This window comes from Phocoena sinus, chromosome 8, assembly GCF_008692025.1.
Source record: "Phocoena sinus isolate mPhoSin1 chromosome 8, mPhoSin1.pri, whole genome shotgun sequence".
Taxonomy (NCBI): Eukaryota; Metazoa; Chordata; class Mammalia; order Artiodactyla; family Phocoenidae; genus Phocoena; species Phocoena sinus.
The window spans coordinates 68,457,746-68,483,267 of record NC_045770.1 but is presented as its reverse complement, the minus strand read 5'-3'; the positions used below and the strand labels follow the sequence as shown (position 1 = coordinate 68,483,267).

The window sequence follows — 25,522 nt, the reverse complement described above, 5'->3', positions numbered from 1 at the left end:
GCAATTTGATAACTTGTCTTTCAAATGAAATCAAGTGAATTTTAAGATAACTGGTTATTCTTCTGGTTTTATAATCCCCACATCCTTGTGGGGTCCTTTTAGGTCGAGTGTTTGTGTGTGTGTGTACACTCAAGCAACGCAAACTTAGTTTGCTTACTTTTTAGTATATTAGTGTAAATTAAAAGGCAGTTTTTCTAGTACTGATAAAAATACTTCTGAACCTAATACAACACTGCTTGCCTTTTCTAGTGTTAGTAATGGCAATTTGTATTTGCTCTTTAAACATTTAGGAAGGCCCTGGAACTGATCCCTGCCCCCCAAGTTGAATAAAGTTAGTATATAGAATGAGACTCTCTTCCCCCGCCCCCTTAACTCTGAAGAAAACAACTTCCTTTATTTTGCATTTTTGGGTGGTGGTTATAGCACTTGTTTTGAGGTTTGACCACCTTTTGTTTCAGCTATTTTTATTTTTACATGTCACTTTGAGTATACTCAGTGGTGTTTTAACTACAATATCTTCTGTAATGAAATTCATGCATGCATATTATGTCTTAAAACACCACTGTTGTTTTGACTTAATTTGGCTTAATTGTTTTATGCTATTTCTGCTTTATCTGAGTTTTTTTTTTTTAACCAGTGAAAGACTGTTTTTCCACAGCCGAACTCAAATTCTTAATAGATTTGCAATGTTTGTTTTAAGATATGACATGAATTTCAGCTGCTTGGTTTGCTAAGTGTCCCCACCCTTCCAACCCCCAGCAACTCAGTAGAGCACAGACATTTTGCTTTTATTGGAAGCTGTGTCCTAAATTGAATTGGAACTCCTGATTTATATGCCAACGTCAGCTGGCATATAGGTATAGGAGAACTTTTACCCCTTAAATTTGTTTTTCTTACCCACTATTTAGCTTTCACAGGGTTTACTAAACAGTGAAACTTAATATATTATTTTATGTTGAATATTTACAGTCTTTTCCAAAACTTTATTAGCATTGGAAAGCATATATTCCCTGAAATAAGTTTCAATCTCACAATTGGTGTAGTTTAATCTAGTATGTGCCATAACCTTTTTTTAAAATTAATTAATTAATTAATTTAGTTTTGGGTGTGTTGGGTCTTCGTTTCTGTGCGAGGGCTTTCTCTAGTTGCGGCGAGCGGGGGCCACTCTTCGTTGCGGTGCGCGGGCCTCTTGCTGTCGCGGCCTCTCTTGTTGCGGAGCACAGGCTCCAGACGCACAGGCTCAGTAGTTGTGGCTTATGGGCCTAGTTGCTCCGTGGCATGTGGGATCTTCCCAGACCAGGGCTCGAACCTGTGTCCCCTGCATTGGCAGGCAGATTCTCAACCACTGCGCCACCAGGGAAGCCCCATAACTGTTTTTTTTTTTTTTGGTGGTACGCGGGCCTCTCACTGTTGTGGCCTCTCACATTGCGGGGCACAGGCTCCGGACGCTCAGGCTCAGCGGCCATGGTTCACGGGCCCAGCCGCTCTGCGGCATGTGGGATCTTCCCGGACCGGGGCATGAACCCATGTCCCCTGAATTGGAAGGCGGACTCTCAACCACTGCGCCACCAGGGAAGCCCGCCCCATAACTTTTTATTTAAAATAGAAGCATCAGGACTTCCCTGGTGGTCCAGTGGCTAAGACTCTGCGCTCGCAATGCAGGGGGCCCAGGTTCGATCCCTGGTCAAGGAACTAGATCCCACATGCCACAACTGAGAGTTCATATGCTGCAACTGAAGTTCGCGTGCCACGACTGAAGATCCTGCATGCAGCAACGAAGACCCTGTGCAGCCAAATAAACAAATATTTAAAAACATAGAAGCATCACGTAAAATAGTTAACAATTGCATACTTCCTGGCACAGAAATTCAATATACAGAATTACTTAGTAGCAGCAGCGTTTTAGAAGGTATATAATCTAGTTACTTGTAGTTTTAAGTTATTACTGATTTTATGAAAAATAAGTAAAGCATTAGGTGTATGCCCTGAGCTTTTTAGATTTGCACATATTCTTTTGAAGCCTTCACTAATGTTTTCATGTTCCATGCCATGGGATAATGAGGTCATTTTTAGTGCTATTGAAGGAAAGAAAACCAAACTCTCTTGAAGAGATTCTAATATGTCTGTGTTTTGCCTAATGCTTTCCTGTAATATTCCCAGACAGAAGGTCTTAAATTTGAGGAAGTAGTCGGGAGATGCCTAGTGAGATTCTAAACTCCATCTTCTCTCACAATGGGACCAATTGCTGCTTCTTCCCCAGCCCCCACTCCATTTCATAATTGGACAGTGGTATTCTATGCAAAAATTATCATTTTCCAAACCAAATAGAAGTTATGTTGGAAGAAGAGATCTGTTGTACAACAGCGAACAAAGAGACAATTCTTCCACATACTTAAAAAATGTATAACATCTATATCAGGAAACCTGAGAATGCTACCACATTTCACATAGAAGACCTAATAGAAAAGCACACTATACTCTTGGATTTGAAGATTCAGGTTCTTAACTGTGTCAATTCTAGAAGTCAATCTACAAGTTTAATGGCATTCTAAAAAAACACAAAAACAAAACTCCACCAGACAGTTAACTCTGTCGAGGTACTAGTGTAAGCTCATTTTGTAGATGAATAAAATGAAGCTCAGAAATCAAGTAACCTCTCCAAGGTCAGAAAGCTAGGAAGTAGTTGAAGCAAGGCATCACGAGAAGGTGTTTGAGGGCTCAGATGTAATAATAGCTAATATGTAGTAAGCACTTACATTACTAAGCACTACTGTTCCAGGCAAAGTACTATGTATTTTCTATTTAGAATAGCATCTAAATATATTTAGAAAATCAGAATTTGTGAGGCCTCTAGGGTGGTTCTAGAGCTAAAGCATGCTATATTTATAGATTTTATAGGTCTTTTATAATCTCCTCCTCCCAATTTCACTTTTCCCCATATGCATGAGCAATTGTGTTCCAGCATCATTTATTGATTATTCTAACCTTCCCCTATGATTTGTTATTCTGCTTCTTTATATATCAAATTTCATATATGTGGAATTTTTCTTTTTTGGCCTTCTGTTTTATTAGTCTTTTTGCCTATTCCTGTATCAGTTCCACTCTATCTTAATTTCATGAATGGTTAGGATGAGCTTCACTGCTGTGTTCATTCAATGCAAGTTTCTTTTTTTTTTTTAAACATTTTTATTGGAGTATAATTGCTTTACAGTGGTGTGTTAGTTTATTCTTTATAACAAAGTGCATCAGCTATACATATACAATGCAAGTTTCATTGAACAAATACTTATTGAGCAACTTCTTTGTGCCAGGAATTGTGTAGGTGTTGGGAAAATAGCACTGAACAAAACAAAAAATTTTCATGGAGATCACTCTTGTAAAGAATTTCTTGGGTATTTGTCTTGCTTATAAGTTTTAGAATCAGCTTGCAAGTTCCATGAAAAACCTGAGAGCTTTTCAACTTTAAATTGTATCAGATAAGGAAAAATTGACATTTTGTCAATTCTATCCATGAACATAGAATGCTTTTCCATTCATGTATATCTCCCTCTCTCCCTCCCTCCTCTGTTTTGACCTTTGTTTGGCTTTATAGTTTCTTTTCATATTTTATTAGGCTTATTCCCAGTTATCATATATTTGCTGTTGCTATTGTAAATGGATCTTCTATTTGACTTAAGTTTTCTAATGGCTTGTATACAGAAATGGCTTATTTTTGGCTGGGGGTTATGTAGATTTAGTTTTGGGTATTCAAGTATCCAAATACCTTGCAAGGTATCCATATACCTTGCAGAGCTCTATTTCTCATAATTATTTTGTGTATTCTGTAGAGTTTTCTACGTAGATAATCATATCATCAAATACAGTTGACCCTTGAACAATGAAGGGATTAGGGGTGCCTGACTCTTCTTGCAGTGGAAAAATCCAGGTATAACTTAGTTGGCATTCCGTAAAGGTGGTTCCTCCATCAACCAACCATGGATCATGTAGTACTGTAGTATTTACTATTAAAAAAAATTCACATATAAGTGGATGCATGCCGCTCAAACCTGTGTTATCCAAGGGTTGACCGTTTGTGTGTGTGTCTTTCAGAAAGAAATGGAAAATTTTATTCACACCAATCTGAGAATTATAGCCTGAGAGACAGTCTTTTCAGGAAACTCTAAGAACTTTTCTAACTGTAATCTGTTTTTAATTCTCATATCATTTTGTTTTCTTGACTTATTGCATTGGTTAGGATTGCCAATATAATGTAGTAACAGTGGACATACTTTTTTTTTTTTTTTTGTGGTTCGCGGGCCTCTCACTGTTGTGACCTCTCCTGTTGCGGAGCACAGGCTCCAGACGCGCGGGCTCAGCGGCCATGGCTCACGGGCCTAGCCACTCTGCAGCATGTGGGATCTCCCCGGACCGGGGCACGAACCCGTGTCCCCTGCATTGGCAGGTGGACTCTCAACCACTGTGCCACCAGGGAAGCCCTCTTTCTTTTTTTTAATTGAAGTATAGTTGATGTACAATATCATGTAAGTTACAGGTGTACAGCATAGTGATTCACAATCTCTAAAGGTTATACTCCATTTATAGTTATTCTAAAATATTGGCCATATTCCATGTGTTGTACAGTATATCCTTGTAGCTTATTTTATACCTAATAGTTTGTACCTCTTAATCCCCATCCTTAAAGCCCCTCCCCCCTTTCCTTTCCCCATTGGTAACCACTGGTTCTCTGTCTGCTTCTTTTTTGTTGTATTCAATAGTTTTATTTTTTAGATTCCACATATAAGTGATATAGTGTCTTTCTCTGTCTTACTTCACTTACCATAATACCCTCCAAGTCCATCCATGTTGCTGCAGATGGCAAAATTTCATTCTTTTTTTTTTTATAGCTGAGTAGTATTCCATTGTATGTATATACCATATCTTCTTTATCTATTCATCTGTTCATGGACACTTAGATTGCTTCCATTTCTTGGCAATTGTAAATAATGCTGCTGTGAACACTGGGGTGTATGCATCTTTTTGAATTAGTGTTTTTGTTTTTTTGGATATATACCCCGAAGTGGAATTGCTGGGTCATATGGTAGTTCTACTTTTAGTTTTCTTTTTTTTGGCCACACTGCGTGGCTTGCGGTATCTTAGTTCCCCGACCAGGGATTGAACCTGGGTCCTGGCAGTGAAAGTGCCGAGTCCTAACCACTAGACCGCCAGGGAATTCCCTACTTTTAGTTTTTTTAAGAAACCTCCATTATAGTGGACATTCTTATTCTTGATTTTAAAAAGTTTCACTGTTAAAAAAAAAAATGTTTGCTGTAGGTCTTTGGTTCCCTTCTAGTCCCCCTTGCTATGAATTTTTAAGATAAATGTGACATTTTCTCATGCTTTTCCTGTATTTCTTATGATCATATTGTTTTTCCTTTAATCTGCTCATGTGGTGAATTATGTTTGTAATTTTTTCAAAAAGTCTGTGTATCCTTATATTCCTGGATTCTTGGGATACATCTGTCATCAGTCATAATGTATATTCTTGTTTATGTACTGTTGGATTGATTCTGCTTGCTAATATTTTGTTTACAGACTTTTAATTTTTTTTGTATCTATGGTTTTTTTTCTGAAGTTGGCCTATAATTTTCATTTTTCTTAATGTACTCGTCTGGTTTTGGTATCTAGGTTATACTGGCCTCATGAGTTGGCAAGTATTTCCTCCTTTTCTGTTCTCTGGAAGAATTTGTGTAATACTGGAATTACCTGCTCCCTCAAAGTTTGGTAGAACTGGCTTTTACAACTTCTGGACCTGTTTTTTTGTGTGTATGTGTAACAAGGTTCTTTTGTTTCTTAATTTTTCCTTCTTTATTGGTCCTAGAATTATTCACGCTTACCTAATTACCCTGTCCCCAAGCTAGGGTGAGCTCAAGTAAGAGAAGGGAGCATTTATTGATAAGAAAACAGGAAATGCAGAATTTCAGGAACGAGTCAGAATTCCAATTAGGAACAAGCTGGAGGGTGGAAAGGGAGCTAAATCTGAGACTTCTCTCATGAAGAGGGGTTCCTCCAACCAGGCCGAAGTGGTCATAGGTGGGCTAAAGTGGTCTTAGCAGGTTGACGGCCCCCTGCTCTCTCTACTCCCACTTGCTTCCAAATGATCAAGCAAATGTGCACTAACAGAAGACAAGACAGGGCAGAAATAACAGATTTAGGCTCCACCCACACCCTGAGCAGGGACATCAGGTATTTTGATACTTTTTGATCATTCTTCAGAGTGTCAATATAAAGAATGAGGGACTCCACTGCCATCCTTGCAGAGTTCCCGGCCACATTCCACCACCCTTCCATGAAGGGAAATTAATTGAGAGAAAATTTAGGTTTTCTCATTAGTCATGCTAGCAGAAGGAGAGATGGTACGGACATTCCCTAAAGATTTTAAAGTATCGACATTGCATTTACTTGTTTACAATCAGTTTATCTTTTATCATTAAGTTGCTTAAGTTACTACAAATATTAACTCACATTTTCAAAGTATTTTTCTATTTTATATCATGCTTCTTTTCATGATTGGTTGTCAGGGTCATGAGAGATGAATTTTAAAATAAATTTAAATTATTTAGTATTTTTATTTTTGCTAATCCATGATACTTTATATAAACTGACAGTATATTTAGTGCCTTTTAGAAAAGTTCCATTCCTGTGCTTTTATCTTAAGCCATTCTTAGCTAATGTTTTTGCATAACTTTTTCTGAAAACAAAAATTTGATTAAGGGGAATCTCTGGGGAATGGGGAATCTCTTTTAACTATGAAAGCTAAGGTCTACAGAAAAAAAAACTTCCTGATACTTTTATTTTATTTACAGATTGAAATTAGCTAAATGTTGTAAGTAAATAAGCGAGAATTGCTTAAAAGTCCATTTAAAATTTTTAACTGGATTAATTTCCAGTCTCAGTGTCAATTGACTTCTGACTTTTGGTAGAGAGCATGTGACTCTAGACAAGCATGCAGTCATTCTAGGTATATTGCCACTTAAGAAAAGGGCTTTTAAAAAATCTGTTAGAACATGGGAAAAAAAGATCTTTCTCTCTTGTGGTTTTACAGGGTGCCAGAGGTTTAGTTGCTTGTATGTTTCACTAAGTTGCTTTCTGTTCAATGAGTAGGATCACCACCATGCATCACAACTTTGCAGACTCACTGCAAAGGAAATAGCAAGAGATAAAATGACTTCAGATGAGTGTGGCTTTTTTGTGGGATGGGGTGGGTGGGCAATGCTACAACTAAATAAATTGAATTATGCAAGAAGGCCTTTATTTAACTCATCTTTATATTCTTCTCACACTGACTCTTTTTTGGGTATCATTTCTTAAAACATTTTCACAATGACCAGTTCATTGTAAATATATAACAATTACAATGAGGTGTTTAGTATTTTTATAGTCGTATTTTGTTATCATTTCTCTAGTGAGCTCTTCGTTTTTCTCTTTTGGGCGGATAGCTTACATATTTTGAGCGCCTTAAGGTAAGAGATCTTCAGCCTCACAATGTGGAACTAATCCCCTTTATCGTGTCATGTTGGATTCTTTTACATCTGTTTTTGTTAGTTTATCCAGCAAGTTTCATTGTTTTACTCACACAGTTATTTTGCAGTAGGAAAAATAAAACTAATACTTGCATCTCTCTACCATAAGCCTTTTGGATAGGATCATGGCCTTTTATCTGTTAAGTGTTGGGTGTGAGATATTTTGATAATACTTTAAAGGGGAAGGAGAAATCCTTCAATATGTGTGGTAAGCTTGCAGTTTTCTGTGCTCTTTCTTAGAAGGCAGAAGGGAGTCTGGGTAGTTTATATCTGTGTTTCTTGCAATGCAAGTCATACTTACGTACCTAGGAAAAACTTCGCCTGTTTGCCAGCTTATTGCCAATGTCAGGGTTCACTGAGGTCTGTGGGGAGAAGGATTTGAGGTCTGGACATTTTACTCCATAAATATAGAGAAAATAGGGGTAATGCATTTGTTTTCTGCAGGTAGCTCTCAGTGTAACAGTGGTTTGGGACATAGAATCGAGCCAGACTGCTTGGAATCAATCTCCACCCTACCACTTACTGTCCTGTGGCTTTGGGCAAGTTACTTAACCTCTTATGTCTCCCTTTCCTCACCTGTAAGATGGAGACAGTAATAAGAGTACCTGCCTACTTCATGGACTTATTGTGAGGTTTCAGTTAACATATTTGTAAAGCACCTAGTGCCTGGCACATAATAAACTCTATAGAGGTATTGTGACTTAAGGTGTACAGATGTATTTCCCTGAAGGGGTTGGAAGTGTGAAACTTAATTTTTCTAAAAGTCTGATTTAAAGTTACTTTTGAATAGCCCCCAAAGTGGGGAATGTAAGAATCAATAAAATGTCTCTGCTTGGGTTATCTTAACTGTACACTGTCTGCCTTCCTCTGGAAACATTGCTTTTGTCTTAGCTGCTCCATGGCCTGGCTGAGCTGGGCTCTTTGCTGGGATAACCACAGGAGGGGAGACTGAGTGAGGGCCTCACCTGGCGGGATACAGGAGTCCTGCTATGAAAGAAGGGTTTTTACTTCTCTCATTAGGGCACCTAATTGAACAGGTGCCATCTCATCTCTGGGCGCTTTAGTGTTAAAAGGAAGTAAACATCCAAATAGGACTTATTGGGCTAGTGATTTCATTCATTCAGCAAATACTTCTCCAGGGTTTATGTGCGTGACCTTAAAGGAGTTTTTGCAAAAACGGTTTTCCTGTCCTAAAGTAGAGCTTTAGTCCTAACTGAAGGGAAAAACATCATGAAAATGTTTTGTTCTTTCTGCTATCTCTGAAAAGAACCCAATTCTCTTTTAGAAATGTAGTTTATTTTACGGTTGTCTTCCTTCATACGCTAAAAGCTTTACTGTGATTTGTTTTATAGAGGAAGATCAAGAGGAACAACTGTTAACTTCTCTCATCTTCTAAGTATCTCGTTGAAAAAAAGGCTTTTCTTCTTAGGTAAAGAAATTACCTGTGAATTTTGTTTCCCAAATAATTTAGTGAAATGTCAGTATGAATTTATTCATGTTGGCTTTAATAATTTTTATTAATAAAGGTATTCTGCATCTTTACAGGTCTGTCTTGCCTTTTATAAATAAAGCTCTTCCTGGCAAGATGTGTAAATTTTGAATTCTATTTTTCCCATTGATTTATAGGACTAAGAATCTGTGGAACTGCTTATACCTAACCCCCTCCCCCCGCCCCCATAAAGATAGCAATGTCAGGTGGTAGAACATTCATATCTGTGCTCCCATATAGTTTCTTATGCTAACCTACCTAAGGCTTATCATTCAGAAACTATAGTATCTTATCCATTCTAAGACACATTAAAAAATTCTTATTTTAATATCCTTGTAAGTAGGATGCATCTTCTAATTGATGGCATCCTTGAGTCAAGAAAAGATTGTACTTGTTTTCTTGTCTTGCCTCCTACTTGAGGATGAGTAGACTCCTTGAGGGTAAGAACTGATACTCATTTATTTTTGTTATCTCCAATGTCTGATTTGCATTTAGAGCCTCTGCTTTTGCTGAACTACAGTGTAGCAATTTTTAAGATCATCTCAATAAACATTAGTTAAAATGAGACTTTCACTAGGACACTTTTGCAGGGAGAAACATCTAAAAGGAGGGCCTGGTAATTGCTGATAAGTAGTTAAATGCTACTTCTACTTCCACTCCTTTGCACCCTTTCTCTTTTGGTTGATTCTCTTGCTTAGTACTGATGCATACCTCCCAGACAAAGTATTACATACATTTTACCTGAATTGGTTGCTTTTAGCAGATGCCAGTGATGTGTAAGAGTAAGAATGTTATATTTTTATGATATACTGTTATTTTTTGAGCATCCTTTGGATATTGCATGGTGTCAAAATCACTTTCCATTATGTACATGAGGAAACGGTGGGGGGAGGGGGGGAGGGGGAGTTAGTTGCTTAGGGACATAATGTGTAGTCCCTGGTGATGGAAGGCCAGACTTCTTGCTCAAGCCTTGTGCTTTAGAAGAATCCTCTTCTGAATACCTTTCTTTTGTTATTTTCATTAGTTTAAAATTATCTGATTTACAAATAGCTCTGTGATTATGAGACTTCTGGGTTTTCATATCCTTACCATAAAAAACCAAACGTTTGGGCTTTCCTGGTGGCGCAGTGGTTGAGAGTCTGCCGGCCGATGCAGGGGACACGGGTTCGTGTCCTGGTCTGGGAAGATCCCACATGCCCTGGAACGGCTGGGCCCGTGAGCCATGGCCGCTGAGCCTGCGTGTCTGGAGCCTGTGCTCCGCAACGGGAGAGGTCACAGCAGTGAGAGGCCCGTGTAACGCAAAAACAAAAAAACAAAAACTTACCAAACGTTTGCTTGAGAAGGTGGGGTAGATCTAGCCTCTCTTTATCTTGCCCCTGAGCACCTTAATTATCAGTCTTGCAAAATCTAGATGTAGTCATGGTGCTAGAAGAAACTGCTGGGACTTCAGTGGTGACACAGTGGTTAAGACTCTGCCTGCCAATTCAGGGGACACAGGTTCGATCCTTGGTCCAGGAAGATCCCACATGCCGTGGAGCAGCTAAACCCATGTGCCACAACTACTGAACCTGCGCTCTAGAGCCCATGTGCCACAACTACTGAAGCCTGCGCACCTAGAGCCGGTTGTTCCACAACAAGAGAAGCCACTGCAGTGAGAAGCCCGTGCATCACAATAAAGAGTAGCCCCAGGGCACTGCAACTAGAGAAAGCCCATGCGCAGCAAGGAAGACCCAACGCAGCCATAAATAAATCAGTCAATCAGTCAATCAATCAATCAATTTACTCATGCTTCTTCCATTAAAAAAAAAAAGAAACTGCTTAGTGGATCTAGTTGTTTCCTTAGGTTAAGCTTTTATGTGTGAGGGATTAGAAAAGTCTGATCTAGGACCTTTATTAGTATTTTTTCTGGAAATGACTGCCATGTAAAATTTTAAAATTAGGCTTTATTTTTTTAAGAAGAGTTTTAGATTTACAGAAAAATTGAAAAGATAAAACAGAAAGTTTCCATATACTGGCGGCACCCCGGTCCCCCATTGTTAACATCTTATATGGAACATTTGTTGGAATTATTGAACCAACATTGATGCATTTTTATTAACTAGAGTCCATACTTCATTCAGGTTTCCATAGTTTTTTTCTGATATCCCTTTTCTGTTCCAGGATCCCACCAAGACACCACGTTACATTTAGTTGTTGTGTTTCATTAGGCTCCTCTTAACTGACCTTGCTTGTTTTTTGGTGACCCTGACCATTGTTGTTTTTTTTTTTTTTTTTTTTTTTTTTTGCGGTACGCGGGCCTCTCACTGTTGTGGCCTCTCCCACTGCGGAGCACAGGCTCTGGACGCGCAGGCTCAGCGGCCATGGCTCACGGGCCCAGCCGCTCCACGGCATGTGGGATCTTCCCGGACTGGGGCATGAACCCGCGTCCCCTGCATCAGGAGGCAGACTCTCAACCACTGCACCACCAGGGAAGCCCGACCCTGACCATTTTGAGGAGTACTTGTCAAGTGTTTTGTAGAATGCCCCTCTATTGGAATTTGTCTGATGTTTTCCTCATAACTAGACTAGGGTTATGGGTTTTGGGGAGGAAGACCACAGAGGTAAAGTGCCATTTTCATCACATCACATCACATCAAGCGTACTACTATCAGCTCGGTTTATGACTGTTGATGTTGACCTTGATCATCTGGCTGAGGTAGCATTTGTTTGGTTTCTCCACTGTAAAGTTACTCGTCTCCTCTTGCTTTTTTTCCGTATTCTTTGGAGGGAAATCATTATGTGCAGCCCACACTTAGGGTGTGGGGATGCTGTGTGATATTGAATAAACATTTTAATGGCACAACAGTTTAAAAACATACCTGGAGTTAGTGAAATTTTTGTTTTTAACAAAAACATCACTGTTTAAATAAAACATTAAGGAATGTGCCTGCATTCAGAGATTTGGTTTGGCAAAAAGTTTCAAGCTTATTTTCATTCTCAGTGTTTCAGCCTTTGCTATCGCATGGCAGCTGTTAGGTGTTCCTCTTTACCTGCTTTTTGTGTTGTCTATTTGATACTTTTGAGAAAATAATATGAAAGGGAAATATGGGAGATCATTAGTCAGAAACTCTTGAAGAAAATTTGTTGATATTTTGATCTTCATCTATTGCTTTTCTGCACATGAAATATTATTTCTGAAATTGAGGGCTTAGTTGATATGTAAATTATGATTAGAGACCAGAACAGTTCAGGACCCAAAATGATCAAGGGAAAGCACCTTGTCGGAAACCCCCATGACAATAAAGCTCTCCTTGTAGTTCCCATTTGTGTGTTTCAATTATAAGACTTATGTTAAAATTAGATCAGAATTTCCATTGTAGACTCTCAATTTCATAGTTGTGTAACTGCCATACAAACTTGATTGTAAACAAAGGCCTTTAATGATGGGCCTTATTCGAGCAATTTAAGAAAGGGTTATTCAACTTGCAGGGTAGAAAATACATGTCTGGTTTCACATTTTAAGTTGAGAAATCGTGAAGACAGGCTTTGATTTTAAAGAGGAACTTAAAATTCTTTTTCATATGCTTTTCCAAATTTTCTACAATGAGGATGTATTATTTTATAATAAGGAAAAACTTAACTGTTAAATCTTGGCGTATATTTTTTAAAATAAATTTATTGATTTTTGGCTGCGTTGGGTCTTTGTTGCTGCGTGCAGGCTTTCTCTGGTTGCGGCGAGTGGGGCTACTCTTCGTTGTGGTGTGTGGGCTTCTCACTGCGGTGACTTCTCGTTGCGGAGCTTGGGCTCTGGGCACATGGGTTTCAGTAGTTGTGGCACGTGGGCTCGGTAGTTGTGGTGCATGGGCTTAGTTGCTCTGCGGCATGTGGGATCCTCCTGGACCAGGGATCCAATCTGTGTCCCCTGCATTGGCAAGCAGATTCTTAACCACTGTGCCACCAGGGAAGTCCCATTGGTTTATTATATTTTAAAAGAAAGTATTATTTTGACTGCTTTCCCAAAACTACTAGAAATTTGGAACTATTTAACTCCTTTACTTTCATTCACTTTTTGTGTTTTTGTTAAATAACTGAGTCTCTCAAGTTTAGAAAATGAAAAATAGTTATTACATGTGTCTGTGTATATATCTTTGTATGTATCTTTGTAGTAAGTTATAGTGCCAGTACTGTGAAGACGGCTCAATATTTGAGTTCCAATAGCTTGTGAGTAGAAAAAAATTCTCTTTTGTCATCCATCCCTCTTGCGTTTATAAGCTACATACGGAAAATAATTAGGAAGATTGGGGAGGTCAGATTTTATAGGTCAGTGTATTTCTTTCCTAGGTCTGCTATAACAAATTACCACAAAGTTCATAGTTTTAAATAACAGAAATTTATTCTCTCACAGTTCTGGAGGACAAAATCCCCAAATCAAATTGTCTAACAGGGTTGGTTCCCTCTGGAGGCTCTGAGGAGGAATCTCTTCCATCCTCTCTCCCAGCTTCTGGTGATGGTTGGCTACTCTTGGCTGCTCTTGGCTTGTGGACGCATCACTCTAATCTCTGTCTCCTCCTTCACGTGGTCTTCCCTTCTGGGTCTTCCCTTCTGTGTCTCAAATCTTCCACTCTTTTCTCTTATAAAGACACAGTCATTGGATTTAAGTCCTGGATGATCTCATCTGGAGATCTTAACTTAATTGCAACTGCAAAGACCTATTTCCAAATAAGGTCATGTTCACAGGTACCAGGGGTTAGGAGTTAAACATATCCTTTTCGGTGCCACAATTTAACCCACTACAGTGAGTAAACCCCTTCCTGAATTTGCTAATAAGCACTGTACTTTTACTAAATGGAATTATAGAATCTGACTTATATGTATATAAATGTGATTCAGAATTTAGTTGCATGTTTACTTTCTCTTCATGTGGTTTGCAATTGATGTGGCATTCTTTCACTGTGAAATTAGGCTGTACACATACAGACAAGTTATAATTTGTGACTTTAAATGGTGTGAGCAAAGTCTTGAATTCTGTGAGCATGGGCCATTTAGCTCTTGGCTTTTAAAACCTTCATAGTTGGGTATTTTTGTAAGATGAATGTTTATATGGCTCTTTTTGATATGAATCATGTCTGTCTCCACTTAAAAGAGTTTAAATTTATCCAGTGATCTAGTCTGATTTAAATTTGTATGCCACAAGGAGGGACTTTACAGAAACTACTGAGAATTGCTGGGTAGATAAATGGGATTAGATAATCAGAAGTAAGCAAGGTGGTCCTTGGTGTGAATAGACAGAGCCACTTTCTGAGAAGTGCTGGCCCAGCCTCCTGGCATGTGGTTTGTTTGGAGAGACACTCTGGTGAGAGCATTCTCTCCTTCTTCTCTCCCATTTTCAGATATGAAGGTCATGAGGAATTAAGTTCTTATTGTTTTTAGGATGAAACAACAGCAATATAGGCCCTTTCAGGTAGTTTTTTAAAGTTTAGTTGTGCTATAAACCCATAGCTATGATATTTGACAATGTAATTTCTAAAAGCCCCTGCCCCCATTCTCTATCCAGAAGAGTCTGTTTTTTTGGTAGCACTTATTTCAAAAATTGTCACCTTCATTCTGCTTGCTTATGTATTGTCTCCTCCACTAAAAAGTAAGTTCTGCAAGTGCCAGAACCATGTCAAGTTCTATTCTCATTCAGGACTATGTTCCAGTTTCAAAGTGGCAAAATACTTGTTGAATAAGTGAACTTAATGTATCATGGACACTTAAAAAACAATTATTTATTTATTTAATTTTTTAAATTTTTATTTATTTTTGGCTGCGTAGGGCCTTCGTTGCTGTGCGCAGGCTTTCTCTAGTTGCCGTGAGCGGGGGCTACTCTTCGTTGTGGTGCTCAGGCTTCTCATTGTGCTGGCTTCTCTTGTTGTGGATCATGGACTCTAGGCGCGTGGGCTTCAGTAGTTGTGGCTCATGGGCTCTAGAGCGCAGGCTCAGTAGCTGTGGCACTCAGGTTTAGGTGCTCCATGGCATGTGGGATCTTCCCGGACCAGGGCTCAAACCCGTGTCCCCTGCATTGGCAGGCGGATTCTTAACCACTGTGCCACCAGGGAAGTCCCTAAATTTTATATTTTATACATCAGGTTCTTATTAGTTATCAATTTAATACTTATTAATGTATATATGTCAATCGCAATCTCCCAATTCATCCCACCACCACACCCCCCTTTTTAAAAATATTTATTTATTTCTTTGGTTGTGCTGGGTCTTAGCTGCGGCAGGTGGGTTCCTTAGTTGTGGCTCACCAGCTCCTTAGTTGCAGCACTTGGGCTCCTTAGTTGTGGCATGGGAACTCTTAGTTGCGGCATGCATGTGGGATCTAGTTCCCTGGATCAAACCTGGGCCCCCTGCATTGGGAGCACGGAGTCTTATCCACTGAACCACCAGGAAGTCCCTCATGGACACTCTTGAAATTCATACATAGAGACTTACCTCATTCCCTTTAATGGCTGTTTACTATACTATTCTATAATGTACAGACTGTAATTCATTTAACTGTTCCCTGTTATGGACATTTAAGTTATCAGTTGTTTTTCACAATAACAAACAAACCTGCCCGAACATCTTGTTTGTGTGTATGCGTATCTGTATATGTATCTGTGGTAGCTTACGATGTTGCTTTCCTCCATTTATAGTATATTCCTATAAAACAATTTAGCACATTTTAAAATGTACTATCGAAATAATTTTCAGGCATAATTGACCCTCTGTGGGAGGGATCTTGGCTTAATCTCTTTGAAACAAAGTATCATAACCGTTCTGTCCATTATGTATAGTAAGACTGGGAAGGAAAGCAACAGCCAATAGAGGATGAGATTAGAGCATCAAACTCTCTAGTAGTTTTCATTTCATTTAGAATAAATCCAAAATCCTTACCAAGACCTTCAAGGTTCTGCCTGCCTCCCTGTGAACTTTCTGAACTTGTTTGCTTGTTGTGTTGTAGTCATGCTGACCTCCTTGCTGGTCCTCTGACGTGTTACACATCCTCTCACCTCACTGCCTTTAACTTCGTGTCCTCTCTGCCTGGCATGGTGTGCCCCCAGGTAGCAGCATGGCTCACTCCCTCAACTGATGCAAGATTCTCTCAGATGTCACACTGTCTCTGACGCCTTCTTGGCCATCTTTTGCATTATCACATCCTCCTCTCTAGATCCTGCTGCTGTCAGCTCCCTTGGTTTTTATTCAGAGTTTTCATCATCTCTGATACATTATGTTTGTTGATTTGTTGTTGGTCAACTGCCAAAAAACTGCAGGCTCTGTGAGAGCGGGGATTCCATCCTTAGCTCCTGACACATTGTAGGTACTCCATTAGCATCTGTAGACGGAGTGCGTTAGTGAGTGAACCTAAGGAAGATTCATGTGGAAGTTTTAAAAGTTTAGTAGAATGTGGGCTGGGAAGGTCATCACCCTCCTTTACTTCTGGTTTTGTTTCTATAGGCCCCTTTTCTGATCTAGAAGAGATGAGAAATGAAAATTGGGGTATAGGATATTCGTAGGTAGCAGTGGATAGAGGGGAAAGGAAGTGAAAAAGGAAGTAACAACCCAGGCTCTGGGGAGCAAAAGTTACAGCCAGAGTGAGTTGGTCAGCTCCCTGCTTGCAGGGCAGCCTTTTGTTTCTAAGTTTGGAGAGGAAGAGAACCAATTTTCAAATGCCCGTTTTGAGCTCAGCAGGGTACCGGGTACTTTACAGTGTCGTTTCACCTGCACAGTAACCCTTTCAAATAAGAATCATTATGGCCATGTTACAAGTCAGGAAATTGAGATTTAGGAGATTAAATAACCTTCCCCAGATCACATAGGTATCATCTCAGCTTTACAGGTAGTAGAACTTGGTGTCAGTGATGTGATTTGCTACAAATCCTACAGCTACAAAGTAGCAGGAGCTAGGGCTTTAAGCAAACCATCCTGACTCAAGATCTGATATTCTATTATGCGACAAACTTAAAACAAAGACATTTTCAATAGCACCTACAAATTATATTTGACACACTGTGGGAGCTAAATATGTCATAATAAAATTAGAGAGCTGGAAAGAATCTTTTAAAAGATCATGAAGAGGAAATTGCTCATTTACAGCTAAAAGCCAAGAAAGAGGTTGACTCATCCAGGAACACTCATCTAGGTGTCGAGCTGGGACTAGAATCTAGGTTTCCTCACACTCCTGTGCTCTGCTTTTATTACTAAAGGGCTTATATTTAATCTGTCTGGGTCTTTTCCCTTAGTTCCTTCTTTCATTCACATGTTTCAGATTTCAAAACCTGCAAATTAATTTTCCCTCCCACTCATGTCTCCCAGCAACCCAGTTCTTTCCACAGGTAATCGAAGTTAAATAACAGTTTCTTGTGTATCTTTCCAGAGATATTTTATGTATATAAAGCAAATATTTAAACTGTGTGTGTTTATTTAATGACGTATCATGTGGACTACTCCATATTAGCATGTGAAGTCATTCTTCTACTTCTTTTTTTATTGGCTGCACGTGAAGTCATTCTTCTTAATTTTTTTTTATTGGCTGCATTCATATTGAATGAATGTTTCATAATTTAACCAGTCAATTATTGAAGAACATTTTAAGTCCTTCCAGTTTTTTATTTATTTTTTATTTATTTATTTATTTATTTATGCTTTTTGTGGTATACGGGCCTCTCACTGTTTTGGCCTCTCCCGTTGCGGAGCACAGGCTCCGGACGCGCAGGCTCAGCGACCATGGCTCACGGGCCTAGCCGCTCCGCGGCATGTGGGATCTTCCCGGACCAGGGCACGAACCCGTGTCCCCTGCATTGGCAGGCGGACTCTCAACCACTGTGCTACCAGGGAAGCCCCTTCCAGTTTTTTAAAATTAAGAACAATTCAGTAATGAATGACCTTGCACAGGTCATTTCTTTCATGTACAGGTGTATCAGTAGAATAAATTTCTAGAAGTAAAATTGCTAAAGAGTATATATATGTTTTTGTATTTTTTTATATTACCATACTTAGACCTTTATTTATTTATTTTTTAAAATATATTCTTTCAATCTGTGGCTTTCCTTTATTTATTTATGGCTGCGCTGCTAGGCATGTGGGATCTTAGTTCCCCTACCAGGGATCGAACCTGTGCCCCCTGCAGTGGAAGGAAGTGCAGAGTCTTAACCACTGGACCGCCAGGGAAGTCCCATTAGACCTTTATTCTTTTTTTTTTTAATAATAAATTTATTTATTTATTTATGGCTGCCTTGGGTCTTTCTTGCTGCACGCGGGCTTTCTCTGGTTGTGGCGAGCAGGGGCTACTCTTTGTTGCGATGTGTGGGCTTTTCATTGCAGTGGCTTCTCTTGTTGTGGAACACGGGCTCTAGGCACGTGGGCTTCAGTAATTGTGGCACATGGGCTCAGTAGTTGTGGCACATGGGCTTAGTTGCTCCGTGGCATGTGGGATCTTCCCGGACCAGGGCTCAAACCCGTGTTCCCTGCATTGGCAGGCAGATTCTTAACCACTGTGCCACCAGGGAAGTCCCTAGACCTTTCTTCTTTTTTTAAATGTATATTTATTTTTGGCTGTATTGGGTCTTTGTTTCTGTGCAAGGGCCTTCTCTAGTTGTGGCAAGCGGGGGCCACTCTTCATCGCGGTGCGCGGGCCTTTCACTATCGCGGCCTCTCTTGTTGCAGAGCACAGGCTCCTGACGCGCAGGCTCAGTATTGTGGCTCACGGGCCCAGTTGCTCCACGGCGTGTGGGATCTTCCCGGACCAGGGCTCGAACGCGTGTGCCCTGCATTGGCAGGCAGATTCTCAACCACTGCGCCACCAGGGAAGCCCTAGACCTTTATTCTTAATGTAGAAATGGAGTATTTTCATTTTGAATAAAGCTGTTTTTAACTGTCTTTCCTATTTGGCAGTAGCAGTTTACAGTTAAAAAAATAAGAGTAATGGGATTTCTTTTTTAAACTGATGTATGCTGATGCTCTGATGTTAATATGGTGGGTTAAAGAAAATGTAATGGAAGCATTATTGCTTTGGAGCCAGACCTGGATTTGGATCTCACTTCCACCAACCTACTGACCTTGTGACGTTTGGCAGGTCACTTAACTGCTGAGTCTAAATGATCTTATCTGCAAAACGGGAATAATAACATCAGCCTTATAAAGTTGTTGTCTAGAACTACCGTCTTTCATTGATTCTAACTCACATTTTTTCTCCTCTACATTTTAGTGTCTCTGACATTAAGCTGCTTCATAATCAAAGATGTGCCATAGTTGTTTTGGCGTATAAAATAATGATGGTCTTAAAATTGATGGCATCTTAGATTTGATGAAGTAGGGCAACTCTAAATACTTGCACAAGGGAACTTTGCTAGGGCATTTCATAGGCAGAGGAAGTTCAGTGTGATGGGGAAAGTTCAGGGTTGGGGTAGGTGTGGATGGGTGTTAGGGAGGTGGGTATGGCAATGGAAATTTTGTTCTAGGCAAACATCACAGCAGATCCACTACAGAGTGGGAGGATAGTACAAATGAATGATGGAACACAGGAGCAGATATTACCCAGAAATGTGGGTATATGGAAGTTGGAATTATGGCAGTTTGTTGGTGGGTAACAGGACTTTGGCTCATGGTTGAGATTTAGGAACTGTGTATTAATTTTTGGCAGGAAGACTTTATAAAATAATGGGACTGTTGGAGAAAATATTTGCAAGTTGTATGTATGATAAAGGATTTGTATGAAGAATATATTAAGAACTCTTACACTCAACAATAAAATGACAACCCACTTTAAAAGCGGGCTAAGATTTGAATAGACATTTCTCCAAAGAGGACATACAAATGACAAATAAGCACGTTTAAAAGATGCCCAACATTCTATTAGGGAAATGCCAATCAAAACTGCAAAGAAGTAACTGCTTTATACTAGGATGGCTAGAATCAAAAAGACATTCAGTAACAAGTGTTGGTGAGGATATTGAGAAGTGAGAGCCCTTGAACACTGCTGATGGGAATGTAAAATGGAACAGCCACTTTGGGAAACAGTTTGGCAGTTCCTCAAAAAGTTAAACATAGAGTTACCATATGATCCAGCCATTCCACTACTAGTTAGTTATAGACCCAAGAAAAACAAAAACATATGTTCACACAAAAGATTGTACATGAACGGTCATGGCAGCATTGTTCATAATAGCCAAAATGTGGAAACAACCCGAATGTCCATTACCTGATGAATGGATAAATATAGTATGGTATACCCATATGATGGCATATCATAAAAAGGAATGAGAAATGAAGTACTGATACATGCTACAACATGAATGAATATTGAAAACATTATGTTAAGTGGAAAAAGCCAGAGACAAAAGGTCACATATATTGTATGATTCCATTTATATAAAATGTCCCTAACAGGCAAGCCTATAGAGACAGAAAGTAGATTAGTCGTTTAGTGGCCATAGGAATGGGAGGGGATGGGGGAAATGGGAAATTACTGCTAATGGGTATAGCATTCCTTTTTGGGGTGGTGAAAGTGTTCTGGAATTAGATAGTGATGGCAGCTGCATAACCTTGTAAGTTAATAAAAACTATTGAATAGTCTACCTTAAATGGGTGAATTTTATGGTATGTGAATTATATCCCAATAACACTCTTAAAGGCAAACAAACAAACAAACAAAAATGAGGCCCTGGTTCTAGGAAGGGCCTGAGTTACTTAGCAGATTATCAGTATAAGAAAAGAGTTCAGAGTAGAGGAAACCGAATTATAAGAGCTGGAACACATGTTGATTGGGAAAGTCTATTAAAAGGGAGGAGAAATGGTGAGATTGGGGTTTGGGAGCAAAATAGAAGCAGTTATCAGCATTGTAGTATCGTGCCAAGGCCCGACGAGTAACAGAGCTAACAATGCTGAGACTCTGAATGTGGATCTTGTAACAGTTGAAAATGTTTCTTGCCTAAAGCTGGTCCTGAGGTGTGTGTGGTGGGGCTGAGCCTGCAGAGAGGACCTAAGGGACTCCAGTGTGGGGAGGACCCTGATATGGAGAGGAAGGATGCAGAGATGGGACCTAGGTTAAGCCTGGACAGTTTTGTGCCCCTCGAGGTTAGGGGCAGCCTCGTTCACCTAAAGTGTCCCACTGAGGGCAGCATAACGTTGTTTAGGCAGCTGTGGTGCGCATGAGGTAGAGGTAAGAAAGGCTAACTTAACTAAGGTAATGGCTGTGGGGATGGAAAAGATGGGGTGGGTGTGGAAACTCCCTAGGAGTGCAAGGTTCAGTCAAGGCAAGAACTGAAAGACACAAGGCTTGTGCCTTGGTGTGAAAAAGGGAATGTCTGAGATTTACTCAGATTTCCCATGGGGATGGTGTGAGGTACATATGATACACAGGCTTATATGGCCCTCTTTGTTTATCTGTTACTCTTTCTGTGCCAGTTATCGTTGTGCTTTTAAAAAATTGTTAATTCTTATCCTTAAAACTTCCTGTAGGCGTTATATGTTATCTGTATAAGACTACAATAATTGGGGGATGAGAGCAAACAACTATTAAGTTCAAGGAAGTGAAATAAACTTTATCATGCTACATGATAGAGGCCACTGGCTTATTGTTGCTCAATGGTTTGTAAATATGATGCCAACACTGAAGGATGACTGTCCAGTTACGTCAGGTAGCTCCTGAGTCAAGCTTGACTTACATGCAAATGGTTTATATATATGAATCGTGGCTGTAGCTGTGGCAGCCCTTTTCCTCTTGCTGACAGTTTTCAAAATCACTCACTGGCATTGTGAATGGAAAACGTTGGGTGATCTACCCCATAGGTTAGCTTTACAAGTTGTAGGGTGATGGAGGGCAGGGGAAGTGGCAAGAGGACAACCTTTCTCTTTTCTTCTCCCCTTTTAAAGGCTGTGGGTTTGGAAGGATGAAAGCTGTGAAGAATACAGGGAGCCGGCATCATGAAATGGCGGTTTACCCCCCGGAATAATTTTCCCTTCACAGAGTCTGAAGCTTTTCTTTTTCTTTTTGAACCGGAGGTAAAAATGTTACTGAAGATTCATTTTGGTTTAGAATTTTGCTTTTGAAAAAGAGCAAGCATTAGCAGGGTTGGGGTGAGCTGTCTCATACTGCATTGTGCTCTAATTTGGACTGATAATTGTCTACCTAGCGCCTCTGGGTGAGAGCTAGCTTTCCTGAGGGAATTGCTAGTTTTACTTTGAGAGTAGAAGGAACAGTGGGGAGAGAGGTAAGTGGTTTCGCGCCTAGAATGTGTTCAGGAGGAGGCTAAAGCTAGGGTAAGAGTGTAGTAGTGGGGAGTTGGGGCAGAATGAGGAGTCTGGGTGTACAAGGGGTGCCCCAAGACAAGCTTTTCCTCCTTATAAGTGTGGCTTCAGCTGGCTCTGTACTCTGGGAAAGGAACCAAAACTCTTCCCATTTCTTCTTGGGCCAGACGACTCTGCTTCAGAGGTTAGACTCAGGGTTAATACTGGCTCAGGACCAAATTTCAACGGTAGTTTTTGTGGTCTGGCCTATGGACCTAAACACAGATTAGAACAGTTTTTCCGTGGGAAAATGAGCACCAAATAACTGACTTTAGAAACAAACTTTTGTAATAGAACCAGTTTGTAAGTTGACTTCCTACTGTACTTTTCTTAGTGCATACTGGACCCATTGATTTGCAAGCAGTTACTTTGCTTGAGGTATGTATATTATCGCTGAGATTGCACAGAAGTCACATGAAAGGCACGTGGTGGCTTTAGACAGCCTGAGACAGCAACATTGAAGGCCTAAGTTTTGTTAAAAAGAAGCTAAAAGATTACAGGGTTTAGGGTAGCTTTTATTATTCTGCATTTGAGTTCTGGAGGATAAATTATGGAGACCTCTGTAATTATACATGTTAGATTAAATGAAATACTCATTTCGATCAGGAAAAAAATATGTACTTGAGTGAAGGAATATCAAGCATATTGGAAACATTTGACATGAAAGTAAGGGAGGGTGTTGCAGGGAACAAAGGTTCTCTGTGACTTGACAGCTGCTGTTAAAAAGTGACACCAGGAAGCGCCCGACTCTGGCTCACAGCTGCCTGAAGTTGCTGTAGTCTTCTCTAGTGTTACCAGAGGAATTTGCACTGCTCCTGTTTTAGCAAACAGAGGCTACTGATAGCTACCCAGGTCCTTATAGTGCTCTGGGAAATGAATTCCTAACTCCTCATTATGATCTTCCTAATTACTGGGTTTTCCAACAGAAAATATTTTGAGGCTCCAAGTATGTTTGTGCAGAGTACCTTGCTTAATGCCAAAGAAATTCTGAAAGGCGTGAGGTAGACCTTGGATTCATCAAATCTAGTTGGACATATATAACAGGATTTTAACTGGAACTCTAACCTATTTTAGTTTCTCTTGAAGCCCCAAAGGCTGGGAATGAAGCAGTAGTTGCCAAGTGACTCTCATATTTCAAGGACTTGCATAGAAGGTGGCCTTAAGTTGCTATTGCACATTTAGCCCATACTTTATCTCCAGGAAGTTAAAGTGTGGAGAGTTAAGGGTTCTGAGACAAGGATGTTTTTGGAGAGAGCTGTCAGTAGGCTGTGTGTTCTTTATCCTTTCCCGCCTCCACACTCTGCAGAGAGGAGGGGATGCTTCTCTTAAGCCCCCTTCATTGAAGCCTAATGATGGGGGAAGCTCTAATAGAATAATTCTAAGAACTTGACATGTATCCCCAGGTGTTTGGAGAGCATAAGGATTAGTATGTGAATCTGTGGCTTGATAGCAGAGAGAAAGGAAGAGGGCTCTTTAGTTAGCAACATGCACTTTGAAAGACAGTAGGTTTCCCTGAGTTTCTGGATGGAACCAGCTTAAAAAGCCTTCTAAAAAGAGACACTGTGCATGGTTACCTAGAAGAGGCTGTGAATCAGGAGGTGCCCATGGGAACCTCAAGGATTGAGAGTTGGAAGTGTAAATGGCCAGGACTCACTCATGTCCTGGGAATTGCACGTGGAGGGTCTCACTGGTGTCCTCTTCCAGGAAGCCTGTAGGCCCTCATGAGAAAGTTAGCATGGACATCAGATTTCATTGGCGTGGTCTTTTCAACCCCCCTTACTTCTCCCTACTCCTTCAGCTCCAACCCTTAAGGAGCCAGAGCAGAGGCAGCCTTGCTGAGGGTAGAAAAGATGCATAATAAGATGGGGAAAGAGAGAAGATGACCGGTCTTAACTATCCCCCCACCCCTGTCCTATCGCAGACGTCTCAGCTCTGTGTAGAAAGGGGAGAAAGAAACTTTAATTTAGATGAGTATTGACTAATGCAATTAAGACGCTGTACTAGAAATCTTAATTATTATGTTTTTTCTTGTTTTTCAGTTTTTTTAAATTGAAGTCTAGCTGATTTACAATGCTGTGCCAATCTCTGCTGTACGGCAGAGTGACTCAGTTATACACATACGTACGTTCTTTTTTTATACTCTTTTCCATTATGGCTTATCACAGGATATTGAATATAGTTCCCTGTGCTATACATTAGAACCTTGTTGTTTATCCATTCTAAATGTAATAGTTTGCATCTACCAACCCCAAACTCCCAGTCCATCCCTCTCTTTACCCCCCTCCCCCCTCCCCCTTGGCAACCACAAGTCTGATCCCTGTGTCTACGAGTCTGTTTCTGTTTTGTAGATCGGTTCCTTTGTACCATATTTTAGCTTACACATATAATTGATATCATATGGTATTTGTCTTTCTCTTTCTTACTTCACTTAGTATGATAATCTCTAGTTGCATCCATGATGCTGCAAATGGCATTATTTCATTCTTTTTTTATGGCTGAGTAGTATTCCTTTGTATATATGTACCACATCTTTTTTATCCATTCATCTGTTGATGGACATTTAGGTTTGTTTCTATGTTTATTTGCATTTGTTATTCATAGACTTTAATGATGGCCATTCTGACCTGTGTGAGGTGGTACCTCATTGTGGATTTGATTTGCATTTCTCTAATAATTAGTGACGTTGAGCATCTTTTCATATGCCTACTGGCCATCTGTATAGACATCTTAATTATTAAAATCACAATGTTCTTGGGGTTAAAAGTAATTGAACAACTATAATTGAAGAATGATTGGAAAAAATTAGGAGATTTGCCTTAGATTTCATTCAGGTGCAAGGAAAAACTTGCGCACAGAAGGGCTTTGAAGGAATGTTTTATGTGTATAACCTGTTGAGTTTATTAGCTCAGTGTTTCATTTATATCTTCATATATGCACATACATGAAAAGATGAGCAATTATAAAAGGAAATTGTTAAATACCAATTACATGGTATACATAAAGCTTGATATACGTATTTTCCAAATCACAACTTTTAATGATAAGGTAGAATATTTGAAGTTGGGAAAATCCAGACTATCATCACCTTAAGGGTAAGAGGAATTTATTTTATTTATTTATTTATTTATTTTTAAATATGATATCACTTTTATGTAAAATCTAAAAAACAATACAAATGAATCTA

At 39.7% G+C, this 25,522-nt stretch overlaps 1 protein-coding gene and 1 non-coding gene across 3 annotated transcripts in view; both read left to right on the top strand.

The window, feature by feature from the left end:
* Positions 1 to 25,522, top strand: part of RRAS2 (RAS related 2) — a 71,505-nt gene that overhangs the window by 23,352 nt on the left and 22,631 nt on the right. The gene's annotated exons all lie outside the window — the stretch shown is intronic.
* TRNAA-CGC lies at positions 1,620 to 1,692 on the top strand. The gene has a single exon. It is a non-coding gene; the product is annotated as a tRNA-Ala (tRNA).